Source organism: Leopardus geoffroyi, chromosome C2, assembly GCF_018350155.1.
Source record: "Leopardus geoffroyi isolate Oge1 chromosome C2, O.geoffroyi_Oge1_pat1.0, whole genome shotgun sequence".
NCBI lineage: Eukaryota > Metazoa > Chordata > Mammalia > Carnivora > Felidae > Leopardus > Leopardus geoffroyi.
In genome coordinates this window covers 110,234,208-110,259,124 of record NC_059333.1, presented here as the reverse complement: position 1 = coordinate 110,259,124, position 24,917 = coordinate 110,234,208, and the positions used below count along the sequence as shown (strand labels likewise).

General features: G+C 36.4%; 1 long non-coding RNA gene and 1 other non-coding gene across 5 annotated transcripts in view; one reads left to right on the top strand and one right to left on the bottom strand.

Moving 5' to 3' along the window:
• Positions 1-24,917, top strand: part of LOC123611366 — a 416,378-nt gene that overhangs the window by 142,813 nt on the left and 248,648 nt on the right. The gene's annotated exons all lie outside the window — the stretch shown is intronic.
• LOC123576235 lies at positions 8,280-8,385 on the bottom strand. The gene has a single exon (XR_006701255.1). It is a non-coding gene; the product is annotated as a U6 spliceosomal RNA (small nuclear RNA).

The window sequence follows — 24,917 nt, the reverse complement described above, 5'->3', positions numbered from 1 at the left end:
ATTTTGAACAGACCTATAACCAGTAAAGAAATTGAATCAGTAATCAAAAATCTCCCAACAAATAAGAGTTCAGGGCCAGATGGCTTTCCAGGTAAATTATACCAAACACTTAGAGATGAATTAATACCTACTCTTCTGAAACTGTTCCAAAAAATAGAAGTGGAAGGAATCCTTCCAAACTCATTTTTTGAAGCCAGCATTACTTTGCTTCCAAAACCAGAGAAAGACCCTACTAAAAAGGAGAATTAAAGACCAATATTCCTGATGGACATGGATGCACGAAACTCAACAAGATACTAGCAAATCTAATCCTGCAGTACATTAAAAGAATTATTCACCACAATCAAGTGGGATTGATTCCTGAGCTGCAGAGGTGGTTCAATATCCACAAATCAATCAACACGATATGCTGCATTAATAAAAGAAAGGATAAAAACCTTATGATTCTCTCAATAGACACACAAAAAGCATTTGACAAAAAATATAACATCCTTTCTTGATAAAAACCCTCAAGAAAGTATGGATAGAAGGAACATACCTCAATATCATAAAGGCTGTATGTGAAAGACCCACAGCTAATATCATCCTCAATGGGGAAAAAACTGAGAGATTTTCCCATAAGGTCAGGAACATGACGGTGATGTCCACTCTTACTACTGTTGTTCAACATAGTATTGGAAGTCCTAGCTTCAACAATAAGAGAACAAAAAGGTATAAAAGGTATCCAAATCAGCAAGGAGGAAGTCAAACTTCCACTCTTTGCAAATGATATGATATTCTATGTGGAAACCCCAAAAGACTCCACCAAAAAATTATTAGAACTGATATGTGAATTCAGCAAAGTTGCAGGATATAAAATCAATGTACTGAAATCTATTGCATTTCTGTACACCAATAAAGAAGCATTAGAGAGAGAAATCAAGGAATTAATCTCATTTACAATTGCACCAAAACCCGTAAGATCCATAGGAATAAACCTATCCAAAGAGGTAAAAGATCTGTATTCTGAAAACTATAGAACACTGATGAAGGAAATTGAAGAAGACATAAAGAAATGGAAAAGTATTCCATCTCATGGACTGGAATAACAAACATTGTTAAAATGTCCATACTACCCAAAGGAATCTATATAGTCAATGCAATCCCAATCAAAATAACACCAGCATTTTTAACAGAATAAACAATTCTAAAATTTGTATGGAACGCTAAAAGACCCAAAATAGCCAAGGTAATGTTGAAAGAGAAAAGTAAAGCAGGAGGCATCATAATTCTAGACTTCAAGTTGTATTACAAAGCTGTAATTATCAAGACAGTATTCTGCTGGCACAAAAACAAACACATAGATCAATGGAACAGAATACAGGACCCAGAAATGGACCCACAATTGTATGGTCAATTAATCGACAAAACAGGAAAGAGTAGCCAATGGAAAGAAGACAGTCTCTTCAGCAAATGGTGTAGGGAAAACTGGACAGCAATATGCAGAAGAATGAAAATACACAAAAATAAATAAAAAATGCATGAAAGATGTAAATGTGAGACTGGAAACCATCAAAATCCTAAAGGAGAAAACAGGCAGCAACCTACCTGACCTAGGCCACAACAACTTCTTACTAGACATGTCACTGGAAGCAAGGTAAATAAAAATAAGAATTAACTATTGGGACTTTATCAATATAAAAAGCTTCTTTCTGCACAGCAAAGGAAGCAATCAACAAAAGTAAAAGGCAACTTATGGAATGGGAAAAGATATTTGCAAATGACATATTGAGTAACGGGCTAGTATCCAAAAAATCTATAAAGAATTTATCAAACTCAAGACTGAAACAATAAATAATCCAGTTAAGAAATGGTCACAAGACATGAAGAGACACTTCTCCAAAGAAGACATCCAGATGGCTAACAGACACATGAAAAAATGTTCAACTTCATTCTTCACCAGGGAAATACAGATCAAAACCACAATGAGATATCACCTCATACCTCTCAGAATGACTAAAATTAACAACTTAGGAAACAAAATATATTGGTGAGGATGTAGAGAAAGGGGAACCCTCATACACTGCTGGTGGGAATGCAAACTGGTGCAGCCACTCTGGAAAAAAGTGTGGAGGTTCCTCATAAAATTAAAGATACAACTACCCTCTGACCCAGCAATTGCACTACTAGGTATTTATCCAAAGGATACAGGAATGCTGTTTTGAAGGGGCACATGCACCCGAATGTTTATAGCAGCACAGTGGAAAGAGCCCAAATGTCCATCGACTGATGAATGGATAAAGAAGATGTGAGATATATATAATGGAATATTTCTCAGCCATCAAGAAGAATTGAAATCTCGCCATCTGCAATGATGTGGATGTAGCTGGAGTGTATTATGCTAAGTGAAATAAGTCAGTCAGAGAAAGACAAATACCATATGATTTCACTCATATGTGGAATTTAAGAAACAAAACATGAACATAGGTAAAGGGAAGGAAAAATTAAATAAGATATAACAGAGAGGCAAACCATAAGAGAGTCTTAACAATAGAGAGTAAACTGAGGGTTGCTGGAGGGGAGGTGGGTGAGGGGATGGGCTAAATGGGTGATGGGCATTAAGGAGGGCACTTTTTGGGATGAGTACTGGGTGTTATATGTAAGTGGTGAATCACTAAATTCTAGTCCTGAAACCAGTACAACACTATGTTAACTAACTTGAATTTAAACAAAATTTTGGAGAAAGAAAATAGAAGTAAGATAATCACTGTAAGGTAAGACATTAAGAATAATAAAGATTAGGGAAAAAAAAGAAAAGGTATGAGAATAAGGACTTTAGGGATTTGGGAAGGAAGAGAAGATAGTTACAGGATTTAAAAGATTTGGAGGTGGCAATGTATACATTTTATAACATAGATACTGGATTTATTAATCAGGTTTTGCGCCTTACAAATATATTTTCTAGACTGGCTTAAAATGATTTTTAGAAAATTCTAATTGAATTTCAGCATGGATTAACTACTAGTTTTTTTTTTTTTAATGTTTTATATTTATTTTTGAGACAGAGAAAGAGCATGAGCAGGGGAGGAGCAGAGAGAGAGGGAGACACAGAATCTGAAGCAGGCTCCAGGCTCTGAGTGTCAGCACAGAGCCTGATTAAAAGATTAGTTTAAGGGGGCGCCTGGGTGGCTCAGTCGGTTAAGCGTCCGACTTCGGCTCAGGTCACGATCTCGCGGTCCGTGAGTTCAAGCCCTGTGTCGGGCTCTGTGCTGACGGCTCAGAGCCTGGAGCCTGTTTCAGATTCTGTGTCTCCCTCTCTCTCTGACCCTCCCCTGTTCATGCTCTGTCTCTCTCTGTCTCAAAAATAAATAAACGTTAAAAAAAAAAATTAAAAAAAAAAAAGATTAGTTTAAATTAAAGCTTACTACATTAAAACTTTGTTCATGGGCCAAGGGCAGAGAACATAGAAACTGAGGCATTTAATTAAATTCTTTAAATTTTATTTAAAAGTTTTTATTTCTGGTGCCATCTCTCACATTCTCCTTAATAGTTTTATCATGGATAAAGAGCCAATCAATTTATGAAGATATTATTGGGAAATAAATTCTGAACAGTCAGTCTTATCAGTAAGTAAACTGCACTTGGTTTGTATTTCTCATAGTTTAACTTACTGATTTACTTTTTAATTAAAGAATTGTTTTCATGTGGTAAATCTGGGTCAGTGGAGATATTAGTGTTTCCATATATTAGGAACAAACATTTGGAAAAGGGAACTTTAAAATAGCATGCTTTATAACAGCATTAAAAACATTTTAGAGAGACTCCTGGGTGGTGCAGTCGGTGAAGCATCGGACTCTTGGTTTCTGCTCAGGTTGTGATCTCAGGGTCATGATCTCAAGGTTGTGAGATCGAGCCCACGTCAGGCTCCACATTGGAGCCTGCTTGAGGTTTTCTCTCCCTTTCTCTCTGCCCCTCCCCTACTCATTCTGTCTCTCAAAAAAACACATATTTATGAATAAATTTAGTTAAAGTGTGCATGATTTCTATACAGTAAATGAAAAATGTTTCAAAGAGAAATTTTAAAAACCTAAACAAATGGAGGATTATACCATTTTTATGGATGGCATTATCTAATATTTTTAAGATATGAATTTCTCAAATTGACAGAAATTTAATGCAATCCCACTTAAAACAGCAATAGGCCTGTATTTATGTATGTATTTTTAAATATAAATCAAGTGATTCTAAAATTAATTTTGGTATAAAATACCCTAGAATAAACAAAACAATCTTGAAAAAGAACAAGATTGGAGGACTTACACTACTTGATTTCAAGACTTACTCTACACTTATAGTAATTAAGTCTCTGATATTAGAATAAGGATAGAAAAATAAACCAATGGGACAGAATAGATCTCAGAAACAGATCCACCATTCATGGTCAATAGATTTTTAATGAAGGCACTAAGAGTTTCAATGGAGAAAGGAAATTTTTTAAACAAATGGTGCTGTAACATCCAGATAACTATATGAAAAATAATTAATCTTGATCTCTAGCTCATATCATTCACAAACATTCGTGGATTACAGACTTAAACAAAAAAACTAAAACTATAAATATTCTGGAGGAAAATGGATAAATCAAACTTAAAAATTTTTTAATTCTGCTATTTAAAAGACACCCTTAAGAAAATGAAAGGCAAGCCATTAGACTGGGTAATAACAATTGCAACACCTGTATCAGGCAAAGAACTTACAGTCAGTTAATATAAAGACTTCTACCTTGTTTAAAAAAAGTTAATTAATTTATCTGAAAGAAGACTTCAATACATTTATTTCAGAGTCTAAAGTACCCAAAGCAGAAATAAATATTTTCCCAAAGAAAGTGACAGGAAATACTAATGATTTACTGTATTTATATCACACGTTGTGTTTTTCAAGACACTTTCAAAGCGATAAAAACATGGGCCTGTGACTTGGTGACAGCATTGAAGTGAATTGTGCTACCCAATAGTATTTCTCACTTAAGATGAATTTATAAGTTTGCTAGTCAATATGTTCTACTAGAGGAAAAGTCAAACTACTTCATAGTGTCAAGGTTAGAAGGGCCAATAAAAGTCACCTACTGTCTAGACTGCTGACTTGCTATAAAATTTGATTATATTACAAACAAGCGTATTTTTAACCAAAAGGATCAAAAGTCCAGGATTGGTGAAAAGTTAAATATTGAGGAGGAGTCAGGGAGCAGAAGCAGCTTGTCTCAAGACAACCCAGGAAATACAAACAGGAAAGAGGGAGGGGACATTTGTTAGTCAGTCAAAGCCCTGCCTCAAGTAGCCTTGGTGAAGATCAAAGTGGAGAGATGGGAACTTTTAGCACCAGCTGGGAAATTTGCTTTCTTTTTTCCTGGTGATTTCTGATTAGTGTCTGAAAGTCTCTGCCTCACTCTCTTAGAATAACCAGATGACTTAAACTCTGGGTGGACATAGTGGTCACCGGAGAGGGAGAAGGCTCCTGCAGTAAAAAAAAGTGTGTGACAGTTCCCATCTGGCCAGGCTATTGGGCTCATTTTTTTTTTTTATGGTTGTTTTGTCATTAGTCATATAGGTGTGTAAGAATTATAGTGTTTCAGAACATTGTAGCTAGAAAGGACTTTCTACATTCTGTATATTCGGTACAGTAGAAGGCATTTTGTGCAAAAAAAGGTTATGTCATCAAGTAAGTTAGCTACTATCACAGCTAAACAGGTACATGACTTTTCTCAGCTGTCAATATGTTGAATGTGCATTATGAATTTCCAAGAAGGGGAGTATAGTATGCAAAGTTTCTTAAAATTACTTGATTGTAGATCTCGCTTATTTATGTATGCATTTAGTCTGCAGATTATCTCATAGGACAGGTGCACTATAGAACACACGCTGGGAAAGCTGATCTGGTAGAACTCTTAGTAGAGTCAGTAATCAAGTCAATTTTGACTTTATATGAAATAATGTAAAAATTTTAGCTTTAACAGCACGTGGATTTCTCTTAGAGTACATTTAGAGTCCCTGGGGATGGCAAATAAGACTCCCAGAACACTGGTGTCAGTAGGAACTTAAGAAACAACTAATAAAAATGGTTAAGTTGTTCTGGCATGATAAAGTAAAGGGGATTGATTTTCCTCTTGGGAGGTAAAGAGACTCTGGGTAGAAAGGGATGGCGACATGATGTGAAGAAGGAAACCAAATGATGAGAAGAGCCTCAGAAATTTTAGTTGGTACTAAAGGACAGGAGGTTGCTTAGTATATAGTTTGAAATTATTCCTCCTGCTATAATTTAAACCTCCTCTGGCATTCGCAAATCTTCAGGAAAGTCTTCCATACCTGTGCGTATGTGTTTAAATGATTATTTTTGGGTGGAAATCGATGAAAGATTTGGATTTCATATCTGGATCAGAGCAGTGAGGAATCGCAACAGTATGTGTGAAAGCAGAAGTTAGACATGGAGAAGACTATGAGAATATGAGAACTCTGAGAATTTGCAGACCTCTCTGGGACATGAAACTAGGGATCTGGGCAAATTTTATCTGGAACTCAGTGGGCAGAGGATTCTTAGCTGACATCTCAATATATATGTACATGTATTACCATTATCATCAGGTTTTAATGGGCTGGAGGGGCCCCAGCTGACATCTGGGGATATTACACACATATATTACTATCATCCAGGCCAGGGGTAACTGTGGTGACTAGTAGTTAAAATGCATTGCTTCCAGGAATAATAAAATAATAAGTTAAGAGAAATTATCTGTGACAGAGACTAACTAGTCACCAAAACCATTTCTCCCTCCTGGGCACCAGCTTGACTACATTTCCTAGTCTATCTTAGCAATTGGGTGTGAGCATATGACTGGGTTCTTGCCAATGATGTGTGAGTAGAAGTGATACATGCCACTTCTGGACCTTGCCCTTAGAAACTTTCTCATGACATTCTTCATGATCTTTTTCCTTTGACTGATTTGATACAACCAAGTGCTGTGACACTGAACACTGCATGCAGAAGATAGAAAAATCACACAGAAGAAAAAGCCAGGGCCTCCGGATCACCAGTTAGAGGAACACTGCACACAAATCAGGACAGCCATGTGGATGTGACCTGACCAAATGTAATTGTTATTGATTTAGAGCCTTCCACTTCCAAATTCACTCTTTTATATTACTCTGCGCGAACAAATTTGGGCCCGTAAACATTTTTCTGTGGCCACCAAAGTGTCGAGGCTTTGCAAGTGGGTGATGGAGAGACACTGAAGGACCAAAGGACTCTGCCTCCTGGTGCCAGAGCACCCTCACTAGGCAGGCTCCTGTGGCACTTACAGCTTCTCCATCTTCTGACTCCTGAAGTGCCTGGTGGTGAGCAGGACTCAGCTGCCAGCAGCTTCCCCTGGTGGTTTTAGCAGAGTGCCTCTGGGCAGATGTCTCCCTGTGAATAGCTTTCTCTGACACCCTGCACAGCAGATTTCTGGAAGGTTTTGCTGACACAATATGGCAGTGACTTTTCTGCCACTCATTGAAACACAATCATGTTCTTTCCAGCAAGGTCTAGAGCTCAGTCTTTTAAAACATTTATTCTAAAGAATTTTAGAAACATTTATTTAAAAATCTTTATGGCCACAAGGCAACTTTTTACCTATAGCATACCTCACTCTGGATGATACACTGTGCTTGCTTTTTTTTTTTTTTTTTTTCTGAGTGTGCTTGACACACAATGCTACACTGGTTCCTGGTGTATAACGTCGTGATTCAACATCGCTATGCATTGTGCTATGCTTGCCACAAGTGTGAGTCACCATTGGTCAGTGTACGATCCCATCACAGTGCCACAGACCACCTTCCTTATTCTCTACTCTCATTTTGCTGACCCACTCATTCCACAGCTGGAAGCCTACATCTTCCACTCCTCCTTATTCATCCTGCCCACCCCCCAGCCCCACTCCCCTCCAACAACCATCAATTTGCTCTCTGCACTGATAGGTCTGGTTCTGGTTTATTTGTTGTTTGTATATTCATTTGGTTTCTTAGATTCCACATATAAAGGAAATCATATGGTATTTGTCTTTCAACTGTGACTTATTTCACTTGCCATAATATCCTCTAGGTTCATCCATGTTGTTGCGGATGGCAAGACCTCATCCTTTTTTGTGGCTGAGTAATATTCTTATATATATAATATTCATGGAAAAATATATACATATTGTATACATATATATCTCATCTTTTTTATCCATTCCTCTATCGATGGACACTTGGGTTGCTTCTATATCTTAAGAAAGATAATTTTTCAGGAATTTGTGTGTCATCCTTGCATAGGGACCATGCTAATCTTATCTGTATTGTTTCAAATTTAGTACATATGTTGCTGAGTGAGCCCTGACATACTGTGCTTTTCAAGAATTCCATTTTTTTTAAGGGAAAGGGCATTAACACATTTGTTCAGAGCCAAAGTGCCCATTATTATTAATGTTTTGTTTAGGAGTCAATCATCTTTCTGAATAACTACAGAAATGCCATTACTTAATTTCATCAGAGCTTTAGTCTAAGTAAGAGTTACATTTGGGGGGGGGCATATTTGATATTCAGACAAATGTATTTTATAAGTATTCCATTTTAGATTTATCCATAATTTACAGTTTGCAAATTATGGAGAGTTTAGAGGTAACTGTTTGCTTTATTTTGCCTCAGTCTTATGGAAATGTGATTGTATACTTTTTCCTTCAGAGGAATAGTTCACATTTTATTTCTCAAATATATCAAATAAAAATGATTCTGTAGTAACTGATTATAGGAATAAATATATCTAGTTGAACTTTTCTTAACTCTAATGCCAGTATAATTCCTCTGTATTACAACAGTTTTCACAGAGCTATCAAGTATTTTGTGTTAACATATTATAAGATTAAAACTTCTTGATATCAAACCCAGAATATAAAATAGTTTTGAAACTAGAACCTATATGAATATATTTCCAAACCAAGAAGTCACATAAATTAACACAAGTGACCCTGAGTATATAATTTTATTCCTAAACTATTTAAGCAATTTTTCTACTATGAAACATGGATATTGATATTTAAGAAGCAATAATGCATGGGCATATTATACATTTAATGCATTATTACCAAAAGCAATCATTTAAATTTAGGTAATTGAACATATAACTTGCAATTATATACTTAAATTATCAGTATGATTCTAACATTTTCTTTTTTATGTTTATTTAATTTTTTTTTAAATGTTTAGTTGTGTGAGAGAGAGAGAGAGAGAGCGTGCATGGGTTGGGGAGGGGCAGAGAGAGAGGGAGACACAGAATCTGAAGCAGGCTCCAGACTATGAGCTGTCAAGCACAGAGCTGGATGCAGGGCTTGAACTCATGAACCACAAGATCATGACCTGAGGCGAAGTCAGGTGCTTAACTGCCTAACTGACTAAGCCACCGAGGCACCCCAAAGTTTATTTATTTTAGAGAGAGTGAGATCATGAGCAGGGGAGGGGCAGAGAGAGAAGGGGAACAGAGGATCCAAAGCAGGCTCTGTGCCGACAGCAGAGAGCTCTGTACGGGGTTTGAACTCAGGAATCCTGAGATCGTGACCTGTGCTGAAGTCGGATGCTTAACCAGCTGAGCCACACGGGCGCCCCTGATTCTAACATTTTCATGAGTCATTTATCTGACTTCCTTATAATAGAAGCAGAAGTTTCTAATTTTCGTAAGAAATGTTCAGATCCTATAAATGAGTTTAATGGGCCAATTAAGAAAAAAAAAAAACTAAATGAAACTATAGTCAACCAAGCTTTTAGTTATTTAATATTATAAATTGTTTACTACCTGATTTTAAGGGGTACAGAAATCTAAGAACATTTACCAGACCTACTAGAAAGTATATGTTGTTTGTACTCACTGAGGGAATCTTGAATTATGTTAAAACTTATTTAAAACCAGCTGAGGTAAAGTCTAAATCCTTGCTAATGGAGAAGTTATTACGCTTTCTGTTCCAGCCAGTGGCAATCTGCCCATGTGTGCACAGCCACAAAGTTGTATCCTGCTCCACAGCTTGCACATTTTGGAGAAGTAGCTTCCTGGTCCCTTTGAGGAAGAAGCAGCCTTGAGAGTACCAAGTGCCTAATTCCAAACTCAACCATCCCCCTACCTGTATTTCTCTAAACACATAGTCAACCAGCAAACTATTGTCTAAGGAAAACGAAGATTTGTCATGTGTTTGGTCACCCTATCCATCTAGGGAACTGACACATGTGCTTATGCAGTTATATGCAGTATCATCACTACTAGAATATCCCTATGCAAGTATCTTGTGTTAATTTAATAATAAAACAATAATCAAGTTAATTGCTTTCTATTGAGCTGGACTTGAATTACACACAGGGATATAAAAGGTTGCCCAGCAGATGTGGTTCCAGGAGTCTGGGGAAAAGCAGTTCCCCAGAAAGAGAGCACTACAATTACAAAGATGCAGCTATCTTCCCGGCTATCTTAACGTTTGGGAAGTACATCTACAGATCCAGATTCAACAATTAGATAATTAGATATTTCTGAGAGTAATAAGCTGCTTTAAATTACTCTAAATACCAACAGCAGATATCAGACTGCTTTTGGAGAGTTGGTATAGGGAAGGAGACAGTACTGGGTGCCTCTCAGGAAACTGGGAACTTAACGGGAGGAAAGGAATGTAGAAAAGAGCTTTTGGAAGGCAATATAAATTTAGGACTGTGACTAAGAGTTTTACAGAATTTTGCATATTCCCAGAATTTTAAAACATATTGGCAGTTTGTCATATTTATTCTAGATCTCTTTTTAAATGGCAAAAATTAAAGTTGAGGTTTCTGTCTCTTTCTAGGGTACTTGCTGTTGCTTCTCTCTGCAGGCAATTCCTGTGATGTAACTGTGTATCTGGTCCATATTCTTATCCTCCGTTACATGCATACCTGTCTGAAACAAATGTAGAGTCATTGTCTTGTTTATCTTAAAACTTTACATAACTGGCTTCATATACAAATATTTTTCTACAACTTGCTTTTTTCACTCAACACATTTTTGAGCTGTATCCATTTTAGCTGCCACATAAAATCATTTGGTTGAATGCATCACAATGTGTTTGTTCACTCCCCTCCCATGGAGATTGTTTTCCCACTTAGATTATTTTCAAATCTTCACCATTACAAGTAATATTTGTGATTATGGCTGCTTATACTTGTGTGGGAAAGCCTCTCTTTGCCCATTGGCCCCTTTTCTAGACATTGGGAAAGTTTCTCTTCCTGGCAATTGTTAACTATTTTATGGAGGGATGCCAACTGAAATAGATACAAACATAACAATGTTATATATATTTTTCAGATCGATGCTTACAACTCTGCTTTTTTGAGTCACCTCATGGAATTGTATTTTAAATTATATAGTGTTTTTCCTTTTCACCTTTACAGTTTTTCAAATTTTCAATTTCTTCTTGAGGTCAAATTTAATAGTTTTCTTTTTTGCTAGGAAATAATCCTTTTTAAGAGGTTTATAAATTTAACTTTTTAAAAAACATTTATTCATTTTTGAGAGACAGAGAGACAGAGTGTGGGTCAAGGAGGGGCAGAGAGAGAGGGAGACACAGAATCTGAAGCAGGCTCCAGGCTCCGAGCTGTCAGCACAGACCCACTGCTGGGCTCGAACTCACGGACCATGAGATCATGACCTGAGCTGAAGTTGGATGCTTAACTGATGCCTTAGGGGCACCTGGGTGCCCCTAAGAGGTTTATAAATTTAAAGCCATAGAATTACATATGATATTTTCTGGTAATTATTTTCACTTTCCTTTGTCTATGGTTCCATTCTCATGCCCAAATTCATTTGTGTTCCCCTCTTTTGTTTTTCTTGATCAGATTAATTAATAATCTTCATACTTTCAAAGTATGAAAACCTTTGGATTTTTTTTCATTAAAAATTAATCTTTTGAGCCATTGTATTAATTTCATCTTTCTAATTTTTTTTGATTTGTTACGCTTTTTGTAATTTTTGATGGTAAGCACCAAATATTTTGTTTTCATCTGAATGTTTTTGTTGTGCCCATTGGTTTTGGTATGTATTCAGTAAATAAATATTTATTGAACATTTACTGTGTTCTCTGATTTAGGAACACATAAACACAAAATCTTGCCACAAAGACACTGATATTCTAGTAAAATTTGCACACTACTTTATCTGCTGCAAAGTGTTTTCTTTTTGTTGCTTCCTATGTAGCTTATTGTTTCACATTTATATCTTCTTTGATACAAGTGCTCTTGAGGAGAGAGTGTTTCCTAATATCTGAGTACTTGAGATTTTTCTTTTTTAAGTTTTTAGTTGTTTATTTATTTTGAAAGAGAATGAACACATGCACGTGTGTGTGAGCAAGGGAGAAGCAGAGAGAGAGAGAGGGAGAGAGAGAATCCCAAGCAAGCTGCATGCTGTCAGCACAGAGCCCAACTTGGGGCTTGATCTCACAAACCTGAGCCTAAATCAAGAGTTGAACACTTAACTGACTGAACCACCCAGGCACCCCAAGGTTTTATATTAAAAACTTTGTTTCCAACTTAATTGGATTTTATTCTGACAAGAGGGTTTTCTTTATAGCCAGACAAATCATCAATTTGGTAAATATATGCTGCATTTTTTGTGTTGACCAGATCTATCTCATTCTGAAAAAAAACTATTGTAGGCTTTTAACAGTATACATATCAAATTCTTGTTCCGTTTTGAATGCTTTTGCTTAATATATTATATCTTCTGATGTAGTATCTATTTGTATACTATTTATTGCTTTTAACTTTATATTTCACCCTGTTGGTTCTATTCCCACTTACTTCCTCTTTGCCTTTGCCTGGTATTTTTTTCTTTTCCTTTCCTACCTTGTTATTTTCAACCATTCTTTATAACTTAATGATAAGTGTATTTTTTTGAAGCAACAAATAGCCTATTTATTTTCCATTGAGAAATACTTGACATACATCACTGTATAAGTTTAAGATGTATCACATGATGGTTTAATTTACATATATTATGAAATGATTACCACAGCAAGCTTAGAGTTTAGTTAATATCCATTATCTCATATAGATAAAATAAGAAAAGAAAAAAAAATTCTCCTAGTGATGAGAAGTCTTAGGATCTTTTCTCTTTATAGGTTTTTTGTTATTGTTTTAACCCAGTCTGATTAGTGATAGATTTCAATGTTTCACATTTAGTGTAATACCTGATTTGCTTGGCTTATTCCTTCTGCCTTTATGTTTGTAATTTATAATTTTTGTTAACCTTTTATTCTCTTTTTCCTTTTTTTTTTTTGCTGGATTGATAAAGTTGCAATATAATTTCCTTTATTTCCTTCCTCCAATGTTATTATATGGATCATCTCTTTGTCCACATTTCCCTGTCTCGTTCAATTTACATCCTACTAAAAGTAATTTTTCTACAGTGTGGGTCTTTGACTTGAAAACAAGTTTTGGTTTGTTAGTGTCAGGAGTTTATAAGACCCAGACTACTCTAGTACCATTATAGTATATAGCCCATGATAGTCTTCCTCACTCGCTGTGAATTGAAAGTTTCTTTGTGACTCTTAGATTGGTCCACTGAACTTTCCAGAGGGTACTTATTCTTGATTGTAGGGCTCTACCGTGCTCAGGGCTAACTAAAGCCTAAGTGCCTCCTCTCCATTTCCTCTCATACAAATGCTGATATTACACGGATTTTAGAGGCTTTTACCACCTCCTTATTTGTGGGGGAGTCTTGTCACCTAGTTTTGTTATCAATGTTATCCATGGCTGTTTGGTTTTGCTCTTCTAGTTTCTCTGTTTTTATGAAATGTCTTAGGGGATTCATAAACCAAGCCCTTGCTGCCAAAATCTTTCACAGGGCCTCCTCTGACTTTCTTTTTCAATAGAAAAATCTGACTTCTGTGTGAAAAGACAATAAGGAGAGCAATATTAGGAATGTTAGGAATTAGAAGAGGAAGTATTGCAATAACACTGGCACGAGAGGACGATGGCATAGAATATAGTAGCTGTGGTGGCGATAGTGAGAAGTCATCAGATTTTGGAATCTCTTTTGGTGTTGTTCTTTTTATTATTTTAAAATAATTTTTTACATTTTCTCCTACAGCCATTCTGTCTCATTGGAAATTTATTTTCTGTTTCTTTTGGCTGATGACCTCCTTTAGATGTGATTTTTCCTTGTTGGCTCACTACAGCTCAGGTCTGGCTGTAGGGGTATCTCAGACTGGGAGTTTCAGAGGTGGTGGGATGTGGAAGAGGGGCTTCTGTTGTAGAGGCAGGCAGGCTGTCAGTTGCCTGCTGAGGCGTCTGGCAAATCCTCTTTGATTGTTGAGTTCTTGTCCTCTCCAAATCTTAACTGGGAGAAAAATTTTGTCCTCCCATTCATTCTTTACTGGTCTTTGCAGCATCAGGAACACTCTCCACATTCATAAAAGGTTGATGGCAGTTGCTTTGGGAACTCAAAGTGGCAAGCTCATCCCAGTTCCTGTTGCTTTCCATCCTTTGTCCTTGGCCTGACGCTTGGATAGAGTTCCACACTAGTTCCTTATGCGAGAATGAGTTCAAAGTCTACAAACCTGTCGATTCCAGGAGGAATTTGGCCAGGAAAGAGAAATAGCTTAAAGTTGAAGATGAATGGGAAAGGGGAAGGAACTCTCTTTAGGACTATGCTACAAGAATTTTCTCTGGAAAATGCTCTTTCTATCCCAAATATCTTTAAAATTATCAGAACCTGGTTCATCGCATCTTAATATACATGTGGGTTCTGTACATTTAATAGATTGCCCTCATTGTAAATTGTCAAGTAGATGGATAAAACCATGAAGATTATAAAAGAATAAGTATACTTCAGGAAGAAAATAGAACATTATTTTTTATCTGAAATTTTTCTTGAACTTTTTGCTTTATAAGATTGTTTGGAACCATAAAAGAACATATGACAGTGTTCTTGTTCTCTAGGTGTTTACAGCTTGTTTAAAGACATGGCATATATCAAATTTAAGAAGAGAGGCAAGGGAAGAAGAGAAAGAAAAAAATACCTCGTATAAAGCAGTACGGTTCCATATGTGCGTTCTAGACAAGTGCTGTAGAAATTCAGAGGAAGGGCAGACAACTGGCAACAGTAACCTTAAGTTTAAAACGGGATATTCTTCATATTTCATGATGGTATGACTAACCAATGGTTACGTGAGGTTTTATTCCACAAACATCTATTCACCAAAACTGTGTGCCAGGCTCTGAGTGTTCAACAAAGAAGGCAGCGTTGATCCTCCTTGCCAGGATTTCACGATCTAGGAGACTCTACTCAGGAGGGCATCCATTTTGAATTGGTTATTTTTTCAAGCTTTGTGATAGATTTAGTTCACGACCAACAACATACATGTGGATATGGTTTGACCAGGCTATTGAAAACAATGTCCCTCATGGATGGTGCTTCCAAGAAAATCAGCAGATGCAGACACCCAGATTTGACAGTGACTCTGTGGTTGAGATTTGCGAAGTTCCTATGAACATGATGGTATCAAAACCTAAATGTCTCCGTATTTGACAGTATAGGGTGTAGAAGTGAAACTTGCACTCATTCATTTCTAATGCTGATATTGGAGAGTGTGTGAAAATGTAAACTTAAGTTTATGATTCATGCTTCACTGCGCTGAAACATTTTGTTTAGATGCAACCTCAATTATCTTTCAACTGAATCACTTTCTAAACTTATTTTAAGCAATTGATTTTTCAGTAATAATACATTAATCTTTGTGATGTCAAAATCATTAATAATAAAATCCTGTACAGAGTGCTCTGAGCAATACATAATTTCATTATGGAGCTAAATGACATGCACACATTTTGGTTGTTCTACGATAAGGAAAAACAAAGACAAATTTGTGTTCTTATTTTCTTTTTAAAAAGATAAACAAATTCTGCCTTTTATTCTATTTAAGAATTCACTCTTTTCCTCCTTCAGATGTGAATAAATATGACAAGAAAGGTCACTGAACTAATATTAGACACTATGGTATTAAATCCTAGAGAAAAGTTATACAAAAAAGAAATTTATTTCATTTTTTAGTTTTAAGTACAAAAGCATAATACCAATGCTTCTAAGTAGATTAGTGAATCCTCAAAAATGTTTTTCAGTAACCCATGGAGCTGTTTTGAGGCCATTGGCCATGATCTATAAAAATTAAAAGCTGAAAAATCCAGATATCATTTTCAGTGAAGTAAAAATCTATTAATTAATGTAGTGATTTGTCTTACTATGGTTCATATTAAGGTATGGAATAAAATCCACAAAAACCCATGGCCTTACTCAATGTCTGAATGGTTAATGAGTTTCTGCAAAGTATTATAAATTCTTTCAAAATGACAAAGCATTTAAAAATTCCTCTATAACTTAAAATTATTCAGTGAATCCTTGACAAAGGAGCCTTAGGCCACTTCAGATTCATAATGTCTTAAGTATAATATTAAGTATGTGCAAATCCAGAACACTTGAAATTAAAAAAAAATATGTCAAAAATTCAAAACTCTTTATTTCTACAACTGTTTTATGGTTGCCATGGCTTTAAAAGAAGTATTAAAGTATTCAAAGTATTCCCTTCTCAGTTGTCTGTGGCTTTTCTAAGCCAGCGTGGTTGCTGTAATGGAACCAGGGGCTCTCCGTGGCTATAGGAACTTTGTTACTTTTGCTAGAGCACAAAGCAAATGAAGGTCATGTCTGAATTTATTTACAAAATCCTATCTGTGACAGATTAACTATTGAATATTTATACACAGATAATGTTAGGAACTTGGAAAAGATTTCTCTGGGGCTTACCTTGGAATTCGTATTTTCTTTAATTTGCTCAATTTTAAAATTCTGATTATAATACATAGATGTTTGCTTCAGGAAGACTTTTCTGACTGCTGTCTTTCTTGGGCCTCACTGCACCCTCCCCCCTGCACCTCTGGATGCACGTCCATTACCACTGACTCATCAGAAAGCTCCTTCAGGCAAGCAGTCATGTCACATCTGTCTTTGTCCTTTCACTGCCTGGGCAGTGCCTGTATCATAGTGAGGGAAACTTGTCTGTGGAATAAATTAATCCCAGGTGTAAATTTAGGAGAGACAACAGTAAGAGAGGCTAGTAAGATAACCTTTTGTGTAACTACACAGTGTATCAGCTTACTTATATATACCCATTGTCATCCATTTGTATTTGCTCTTAGAACTATTTTTATTCCCTCTGTAGGCTACAGGTTTCTACCCAAGTTTCCCTAAAAGCACAGAATGAACAAAGATCCCCAGGGGCTAGAGAAGCTTAGTCTGAAGGGATTGTCATAGTTGTTATATTCTTACGTTTCATTTTTTTAAAATGTGAAATTTCCTATTATCCATGTTTATTTTATTATAAACTAGACATAAACATGTAATATATATTACATATAAATATATAATATCTCTGTATTTATTTGATTATAAACATGATTTTTTTCTCTAAATCTTTAATTAAATTAGATAGTACAGGAATATTCATTTTATTTACCCTATGGATTTTTATAACCTCTGACTGATAAATGTGGCACTAAGATCTATCTCTTCAACAATATAGGCCATTTCTGGAAACAAAGGCCACTTTTCCACTTTGAGCATTTTGAGTGCTTCCCCACATGACACATCTAGGAGCTTGAATTTGTTCTGAAATATTCTATTAAAATGAAATTTAAATGATAATAAATTTATATTTCTTTCTTTTTAATATATGAAATTTATTGTCAGATTGGTTTCCATACAACACCCAGTGATTAATCAATCAGGATCAGAAATATTATCCTATTTGGAGAACACAAAGTATTAAAAATATTACACAACAGAGGGGAAAACAGAGTATTCTTTCTATGGCCATTTATTAAAAGGATTTCCTCATTCTTTACCTCATTCACTTATCACATTATCAGGCATCTAAGGAACTTATGACTCTTTAGGAAAGATAGGCAAGAAAATGGATTACACAGCGTAAAACAGAATGTCTGTGCTGTCACAGAGTTGAGAATTTTAGTGTCGGAGTGCAGGGAGAGGTGAACATAGAGACGTAGAATGGGGAAGGCCTGGGGCGCCTGGGTGGCGCAGTCGGTTAAGCGTCCGACTTCAGCCAGGTCACGATCTCGCGGTCCGGGAGTTCGAGCCCCGCGTCGGGCTCTGGGCTGATGGCTCGGAGCCTGGAGCCTGTTTCCGACTCTGTGTCTCCCTCTCTCTCTGCCCCTCCCCCGTTCATGCTCTGTCTCTCTCTGTCCCAAAAATAAATAAACGTTGAAAAAAAAAAAAAAATTAAAATGGCTGTGGGCCTGTGGCCTTCAGTTCAAAAAAAAAAAAAAAAAAAAAAAAAAAAAAAAGAATGGGGAAGGCCTTATGGAGGAAGGTGTGTATATGTGCAGCTAATTGGAGTGGCAGGATTCGGAGTTTGATGTAAGAAAATCACCACTAATCTGCTAGTAAAAGTCCACCAAACCGGTTTGTTGAAGCCAATAAACAATGTGAGATTAGAAAAAAGTGTCTACCATATGTGGGTCCTAATATTACAAAAAATGGAGTATTATAGAGCTTGAGCAGCTCTCAGCAGTAGTCCAAGATTTCACTCCATGGGCTCCTTTTAAAGCAGAAGTGTTATTATTCCACACCTCACATGTGTATATTTAATCTTAAAGATGTAGACCTTGGCTGGAAGAATGCAGAAACTAAGAGATAGTTATTGGTACAATCTGTAATGTTCCATCAAGATTTTGAAATAGCTTATATCTAATAGACACTGTTCCTTACTGATGTTATAGCTATGCCTGACCTTGCTGACATGACCATCCATGTATCCCTCATGACATTCAGGGGCAACAATACCAGTAGACCATTCTGTGTTCTTCAAGGTTGAGCCTTATGCAAACAAGGTGGGCCCTTTTTAAGGGAGGGAAAAAAAACTTATAATAACCAGAGATAAATATAAATAGGTTGACAGGTGAAATACGAAAGAATTAAGTTATAATAGTACATCTTACAAAATGTTAGAGGTTGTAAAGAGTTTTTACATAAAGGTCTATGTAAATGGGCATTGTTTTGTATTCCACTGACAAGTAATCATTTGTTGTCATTTATTTCATTGTTGTCCAGTTAGTAGGTGATGTATGAACTAGATCTTGCTCTTTCACTCCTCAGTTACAATTGTTTCTGCTAAAGACTAAGTTGCTGTCAGTCAGGGATGCTCTAGTCTTGACGGAATTTCTACCCTGGGCAGATTTAGATGCCACTACATGTCCTTGAGATTCTAAGAACACTTGATTCTGTTATAAAAGTTTCAACTCAGTGAGTTGTGCAGGGAAGGTTGGTAGATTGGGAGAATGCACCGTCTGAAGAAATAGTAGAACTCAGAGGCTGTCTATACAAAGTAAAGGAGGAAAAGAAGTAGAACATAATTTAGGAATTTGACCCTTGGTAAAGTAGTATATTCATAGAATTAAAGAAAATTCACATCTTAAATCTCATTTAACGATTAAAATAAGGCCCAGAGCCTCATTTGGCAAGACATTAAAAAATAGAATTTATTTTAATCTCCTGGTGATGTCCCATTATAACTCTTCCTTTAGATTCCAAACTTCTGAAATGATTTTTTTTCGTGTTTTTATATATATGCACACACACATAAACACACATACATATTTTAATAATTCTGGGAAAAACTCATATTCTATCCTTGATTTATTATGATTCATTCAATTTCTGGAAAAAAAGTGTTGTAACTATTATACCATAATCACTGAGAAATTGTCTACTTCTATTAATTTTTCAGGGCTTGCTTTTGCAAGCTTGTCTAACCATGACTCCAAGGACAGTGACTCCAAGGACAGTTGCCAGCTGCTATTTGAATGAGTTTCGCACTATCCTTAATCAAATGACTAAAATGCACAGTCTTAACCAATAAACACTGTGAATCTCAAGGGCTTCAGTCTTCTAAAACTCACAGTTTACATGGCAACCATTTGAAGGAGAGGCTGTGGAAGAGAAAGCTATATAAATACTTGTATGGTACTACTATTAATTGAAAACTCTTCATTTTTTTTTTCCCCTTCTTTGTCTCTCATTCCTTTCCCTGTGTGTTCAGCATACACTTTCCACCCCACTGTCATGGCGTAACTAGTGCTATGGTCGGTCTGAATGTTTATGTCCCCCCTATTCTACCACCACCGCCACCACCAAATTCATATGTTGAAACCCTAACCTGTAATGAAGATGGTGATAGTGGGTGGGGTCTTTGGGAGGTGCATAGGTCCTGAAGGTGGATACTTACAAATGGGATTAGTGCTCTTATAATAGATTTCCTCACAGAACTCCCTGGTCGCTCCCACTGCATGATTTTACAGAGAAAGTTTGGCACTCTACAACCCAAAAGAGGTACCTATGCTGGCACTTTGATTTTGGACTTCCAGAATCCAGAATCCAGAACTGTGAGAAATAAATTTCTGTTGTTTCTCAGCCGCCCAGTCCGTGGCGTTTTGTTACAGCAGCCTGAATAAACAAAGACAACCAGTAATCATTAATTCTGGAAGCAACTGGGATGGGGGAGGTGATGAAAAATGTTACTCATTTGTAGTTTTCTTTTTATTGAAAAAACAAATATAAGGCATTTATGAAACACTTTGTAGGAAAAATTAGATATGCCCATATAGTCACTTATTTCTGGAGCTCCAGAAGAAAAACTCTTCCCGGTAAAACCAACTTATCTTTTTGTTTTGTTTTGTTTTGTTTTGTTTTTCCTGTTCATTCTCTTTGTCAATTCATTGCACCCATGGCTGGAGTGCTGGCAGCTTAATCCTAACCAAAACAAAATTCCCATGCTTCTCTTGTTTTTAACCCCCACTTTGCTGCTGCTCTCTCAAATATCCCCCAAAGTCTAAATTAAAATTGGTTAATGGGGTACTAGGCCTGAAAGCTTCCTTACAAATTATTTGGAAAACCAGTGTGCTGGCGAATGCATCTATCTATGTGTATTTCTGAAGTACTACATCCAATTTTGGGGCCTCCAAATGCAAATGTTCTATTTCTGGTACTGGCTGAGAACATCTCAGATGAAAGCTCACTCCAAAGGAACATCGTATTTATTGAGTGCTAGATAACAATATCCAGCTAGATGATAGATGAAATTATTTCCCAACCCATTCATCCAAAGTCTCTTTTAAAAATTAGTTTCCTAGGCTGTGGACACAAAAACTTTGTGATGTTTTATGATAATTAGGATAGTGCTTTTAAAGGGTTGTTCACGTAAAGATTTTTTTTGGGAAAAATATCTAGTGATGTTAAACTAAATTTCTTTTATGTTGAAGTTGGAAAAGAGAAACATAGGTTAACCTGAAAGGGGGAACTAGATATGACTGGCAAAGTGACATTTCCACTATAGAACTTTAATATATTTTAGGCTTTTTCCCTGTAGATTTTCCTCCTAGAAACTTAGATTAAACTTTACAGCTCAACATGAAAGATAAATAAAATGCAAAAGAAAATATGCACTTCCCCTGACAAAATTTAAACATTTTTAATCCACAAAGCATGGTTTCTCACTGAAAGGAGCGGTTTTTTCCACTCCTTGAGAGCCCATTTATCCTTTGTATTAATTCAACAACGTGAGGAAAAAGTTATGTTCCCCAAATCTTTGTTACTGAGATTGGTGGCTATAGCAAGAGAATTTAAATCAGTCAGGGAAACTTTTTAGAAATTGTCTTGTTATAAAACCTCTTCTCAGGAAACAAATACCAGGCATTATACATCTGGCTGAGTGGGCTGAGATATTATATTATCAACCTAGAGACCTGAGGAAATCTTATTCTTTGATGTGTTATCTGAATATAACACACCATAATGTATCTATGGCTATTTAAAATAAAGGTATCCAAAATCCCAGAAAAAAAGAGATATATTTAACATGTTGGAGATTGGGTTCTGAAAGGCTGGCTTTTGTGCCATAAGAGGATTGACTTGGAGAAAATTGAGACGGCTCACTCAGTTGAAGACAGGGTGAAAAATTCCAATGGCTAGGAAAGTAACTGATCTCCCTCTCTTTCCTTTCTTTCTTCTCTGTGTTTCCCATTATTCCTGACAGCCCTGCCTTATTCCAGAACAGATTGAAATATTTGACAATGATCATAAAGCATGTGTTCTCTAAGAAAAATAGAGTCCACCTGCTTTCAACAAACCCTTTTTGAGACTTGTGTCAGTTAGGGTCCCAGTGGGAAAGAAATAGTACACTCCAAAGGGCAACTGAAAAAATTTGAGGGAAGGGACTGGTTACAAAGTATAGGTAGAACTGCAGCAATCAATCAAGAATAGTGAAATACCCAAGGACTGGGGTAGCAATAGTAGGAAACCATTATCCTCCTTTGAGGATAGGACAAGAAAGGACAAGAAAAGGTAGCTATTACTGCCAGTGGGTGACTATATGTATAGGGTCTCAGTAAGAGCTGAGGCCTTAGGTATAAGAGGAGACTACTGCCAGACCTTGGACCAGCAGGCAAAATGCAGAGAATAAATAACCTTGACCTCTCTGCTTCCTTCTACCCTCTCTTCTACTGGTGACTCCCATAGACTAAACCCAACTAGAAATCAGAATGTAATAGACCCTGGCTGAAGTTAGAACACAGAAGAGAATAGAGAAGGCTGCAGAATTGGTCTGAAAAGGCAAAGAATGTCTAGCGTAAGTATGCATTAGGCAAAATATTAACATTAGCATCTTTTTTTCCCCTTCTAGATAGCATATATAATGCCGTAGATTAAAGGATCATAAAGAGAATAGATTCTTTCAGGAAAGAATTTACAGATTTTCCCAACAGAGGTATCCACACTGCCTCCATCTTGTCAGCTCCATGGTCTTTTCCACCTATTTTAAATGGGCATGAGTCTGCCTCACTCCCCGATTCTATCCCAGTCTGTCCACATTACCAGTAACTCCCATCCTACCAGACCAATAGCCATTTCTCTATTTCTTCTTGGCATTGGACATAACTGACCATTTCCACCTTCATAAAGCACTCTACTTTCTTGTCTTTTTTGACACTTCATATTTTCAGTTTTCTTCATACTTAAGTATCCATTTCTTCTCATGCCCTTTGGCCAATGCCTCCTCTCTAATTTATTTCTAGAGACTGTTGGAAGCAGAGCTTGGTCTTTGGTCTTCTTCCCTTCCCTAGGTGATATTTTCTGGATTGATGCTTTAATTACTCGAATTTATATCTTGATCCAAGAACTTTTCCCTGAGAATTCTAATGCCTGCCATTCACGCTTGGATGCCTGCTAGACATTGCACACAAAAAAGGCACATTCAATACCAAAGTCTTGATTTTATTCTCTAACCTTGTACCTCCCTCAGTTTTCTCATCTCAGTAAAAGATACAACAGTTGCTCAAACCGAATTGTTAAGAATCTTGATTTTTCACTTTCTTTCCTTATCCATTGGCAAATCCTGTCAATTATACCTCTAGAACAGATTTTGAATTAAACTACTTCTCTTAGGCTTCATTTGCTCCCAACCTAGGCCAAGCTGCCCTCCTTTCCACCTGCATGACTGCGTTAGCCTCTAACTGATCTCCCTACTTCCATTCATTCCTTTGCAGTCTATGTTCTACATAGCTACCAAAGTACTCATTTAAAAATGTTCATCAGAGAACACCTTTTCCTATTCATATCCTTCCTATACTAAGATGCAAATTCCTTGCTCTAGCCCGAAGGACCCGATGATCTGGCTTTTTCCATCACTTCAACCTAGTCTTGAACCATTCTTCTTGCTGATGATTCCCTAAGAGAGTAGTTTTGTGTCCTAGGAACAAATCAAAATCTTTTCCACTGTGGAGTCTTGGTGGTTGGTGTCGTATCTTTTAGAAAGCTCATTAATTAAGCATCAGCTAAAATTTTACCTTAACTGTGAAACTTTTTTGTTTCCCTCTGAGTCAGGGTTAGTTATTCTACCTTTTGTACTCCCACGACACTCTGTTCTGACCTAGCTACAAAGGATTTCTTTAGTCACTCTTTTATACAATGTTTCCCTACTCTGGAGCATAGGTTACTGAGGAACAGTAACTTCTTTATTTGTCTTTGTTTCTTTAGTGCCTGGAACACACAATATACTCACTAAACAGGTGTTGTATTTATGAAAGAACTTTAAAGATATTTTGTGTGAGGAAAAATCTAAAGTGAAATACCCAAGATAGTTATTTTCAATGACTGTGTACCCTTATATTGAATAGATAGTACATTTGTTTCATTTTAGCACACATCTGGGTTTAATGTGTAAAAGTTGGAAAAGGGGGTTTTGTTCAGTTGAAGGAACTTCTAAAGATTAGAACTTTATAGCTAGAATTTATAGTTCCATGTGTGAAATGGAACTGACTCACCAAAAAAATACACAGGAGAAGAGGCTGGCTGGCTGCAAATATTCTTAGGGAAGAGATCCCTGCATGGGTTTGTGAGGTTTTTTTGATGTTGTTGTTCTTTTTGCTTTTCTTGTTTTGTTTTATTTGTTTACCACTATATTCTATATAGCCTATATCACCCATAGTTTCTATGCTTTCATGAATCACTAACGTTGCTTTCAACTTGTCTACTATTACTTTAATTTCTGAGCCTACTTCCTATATGTTCATCTGTATAGTCAAGTAGCAGCTATTTTTTCTCTTGATATTTGATAATTTTCAAGTCTTGCCTAGTTGTATGATTTTAGGGGCATGTTTTCATTTCTTTCCAAACTGATTGAATATTTATATACAGAGAAGCAGTATGTGTAGAAAGAAGTTCAATATAGTCTCCAGAAGCTGCCTAGGTTCAAATCATGCCATTATCACTCACCAGTTTGTAGGCTATTCCTACTTCTACTA